Here is a 2,500-nt window from a genome sequence, read left to right on the forward strand (position 1 = left end):
AGCAGGAAAAGTAGAATCAGAATAAGCAGAACGTTTCCTATTGATGCATTTGTCGCCCCATGTGGAGCATGACTCTGATGTGTGTCTGAACTTTGCAGGACAATATTTCAACCAAAAATTTAATTAAGACTAAATTAATCCTATAGACATGAACACATGTTTGTTCCAGAGATAATAACCCATATTTCACACATCAGAACTATAAAATTAGTCAACTCTGGTGAAAGTTCTCAGTTGAGGGACCACATGTCATTCAAGCTTCAACTGCAAGTCCAGTTGCTTAAAACAAAATTGCTTTGACTTGAGATGACCTGCATGAATGATAATGGTCACAGACACATCCAGTTTCCACCTCAAACCAATAAAACACTCATTGTAAACTCATAAATGCTAAAATTTACTAATTATTAAACTGATTGTTATGCTTTTTCATCCAGATTGATTGATACCAATTAAGGTACATTTTCAATGTACGGCCTTCCAATGTCCACTGTAATGGACACATTAAATCTTTAAAATGAAAAATAAAAATTCGAAAAAAATGTTGTCAATCTCATTTTTTGCCTTCAAACAATTGGGGGAGTGAAAAAAACCAAAGATTTTTAAACTTTTTTTCCCCTGGTAGTCAGGAGGATATGGCAATGCCAGACCTCTTGTTTAACCGGCTAAAGAGGTCTCACACTGCTAAAACAGTCACAGCTGAAATGCAGATCGAATTTTCATGCATGATTTTTTACATTACATAAAATGTGTGAAATCATTGGTGAGGATTCCAGGAATGGACTTATCCAGGATTATTGGAGGATGTCATGGGTATTGGTAATGGTGGTTCCGTTGTTTCTACATTCCAGATTCTTCCCTCAAAGCTTTAATATCCCTATGATTCCAGATTCCTTCCTGGAATTTCCCAAGTCCCTGGAATTTTTACTTTCAGGTCTTTGCCAATGAGAAGAATCCGCCCAACTGAAGAATTCAACCTTTCTCCATGTTTTTCTTTGGGAAACTGGGTCATGGCATCATCTGTTTGTAGATGTGGAGGACAGCACGGTCGGTAGTCGCTCTGTTTTATTCATTTTGTGCTCTTCCGTTCAGTGGGTTATCCAGCTGAGAGCATCTGTCCTCCCCAGCATCTGCCATTCACTAGTAGCAGTGGCTCTGCACTCTAAAACTAAAGCTTCCCCTAAGAACTTATATGCTAAAAAATCAACTGTTCACTAGGAAATGCTGATCATGGAGGAGTGCTGCTTCACTTTTTTTCTCACATAAGCAGGTGCACTTTAGCTCAAGGAAATAAAGTTGCTTAAAATTAAGGTCAGACTTAGCTCCAGTGTTATTCATAAGGTCTGCCAAAGATTCCAAGGCACACTGCTGGTGAAGTTAAAAAGTCTTTAATTAAACAAGCTGACGCGTTCCCCTAAGAACTGTTTTGCCACTGTGGGTTTGAACCCCTAAAAGTTGTCTTAGGAACCTAAAAACTGTCAGAGGAACATAACTGTACCTATGTGACAAATGGGTTCTTGGAAGAACATGCAAAGGTTCTCTTAGGAACTCTTCGATTGTTTCTGCCATTCTCACTCTCGTGTCTACCAAAAAAAGAAAGCCTTAAAAACTCCCACACGCTTCGGCCTACTGGTCTCTCAAACAGAAGGAAAGAGGTTTTTTTTTAAGTCAACCAATCAGAAACCTCCACATAGCAAGTAAGGTGTGCTGCTCAGGTAACAGGTGTCATATAGAAAACCTCCACCGGGGTGTTTGGTCGTTCCAAGTTTGAGCAGGCGTGTGCCCAGTGTTTTCTGACCTAGACGTTTGGTCGTTCCAGGTTTGAGTAGGCGTGTGCCCAGTGTTTTCTCATGAAGATGTTCGGTTTTTCAGGGTTTGAGCAGGCGTATGCCCAGTGTTTTCTGACCTAGATGTTTGGTTGTACCAGGTTTGAGTAGGCGTGTGTTCAGTGTTTTCTAGCCTGATTATTATCATCGACGATCAAATCTCTTCGAGTCTTGGTCTGACCAACAGCAGAACAATTAACATTTCCCAAACGACATGGTTGGGGTTGCAAAGTCCTACTCCACCTCCCCGCTGGTGCACCCTGGGAAACGCCAAAGTAGGGGACTGCCTGTGAGAGCGATGTATGGTGGGGCCCCCTAAACCCCGGAACCGCCACGGTAGCCAAGAAGGTTTCACAGGAACCCTGAAAAGTGGTAGGCCAACGGAGTTAAGGCGAAGACACCGGCAGCAGGGTGTTCGGATGGTCCCCTCAGCGGACAAATCCACCAAGGACTAACGGTGAGGTTTCCAAGCTGGTAGGCGGAAGACCAAACTCAATGTGGTCAACGGCAAGCAGCAAATAGACCAGTTAGAGGTCACTGCGAGCAGTTGGAGAGACTGCTGACGTCTGGGAAGACACTCTCCTAGCACAAGGCATGTGTAAACAAATCCCTGGCCCTCCAAGTTGGGGGTTGGGCGAAGGGCCAACAACCCATCCCTAGAAAAAAGCACTGTT

At 43.0% G+C, this 2,500-nt stretch overlaps 1 protein-coding gene across 1 annotated transcript in view; it reads left to right on the top strand.

The window, feature by feature from the left end:
- pla2r1 (phospholipase A2 receptor 1) overlaps positions 1-2,500 on the top strand; it is an 89,984-nt gene that overhangs the window by 29,247 nt on the left and 58,237 nt on the right. The gene's annotated exons all lie outside the window — the stretch shown is intronic.

Source organism: Engraulis encrasicolus, chromosome 12 (genome assembly GCF_034702125.1).
Source record: "Engraulis encrasicolus isolate BLACKSEA-1 chromosome 12, IST_EnEncr_1.0, whole genome shotgun sequence".
Classification (NCBI taxonomy): Eukaryota; Metazoa; Chordata; class Actinopteri; order Clupeiformes; family Engraulidae; genus Engraulis; species Engraulis encrasicolus.